The sequence below is a fragment of the Fonticula alba genome, assembly GCF_000388065.1.
Source record: "Fonticula alba strain ATCC 38817 unplaced genomic scaffold supercont2.20, whole genome shotgun sequence".
NCBI classification, from domain to species: domain Eukaryota; order Rotosphaerida; family Fonticulaceae; genus Fonticula; species Fonticula alba.
Genome location: NW_009242990.1, coordinates 792 through 1270, shown reverse-complemented (window position 1 = coordinate 1270; position 479 = coordinate 792).

Sequence of the window (479 nt, the reverse complement as noted above, 5' to 3'; positions counted from 1 at the left end):
CCGGTCTAGCGCGCAAAGGCCCCGGGACGAGGCATGGCAAGCCCCCCCCCCCCCCCCCCTCGGCCGTCGGCCAATGTGCAAGCTCGTCGGGAGCCACGCCGGACACTCGAGCGGAGCCGACTCGCCGAGAATGTCCCGGTCGGGGGAAGACCGGCAGCGAACGGCCCCGACTGCCAACGTTTGGCCCACATGGCCGAAGGTGTTTCCATTTTCAAAAGAACCAGTGGGGGAAGGGAGATCGCGAGAATAAATATTCCCGCACAAAGAGTCGAGATCCCTGCGACGGGGCGTGGGGCGGCATCGAGGCAAGAATTTGAGGGTCCTTGCGTCCGAAGGAGACCTAACTACCCTGTGCTCACGTGCGGGAACGCCCAGGTCACACGAGATGCCGAGTGTTGTAGTGGAATCCCCATGTAAGCTAGGAATAGAGCAACACGTGAGAGTATCCACCTCACGTGTTAAACCAAAGAAGGACAAAG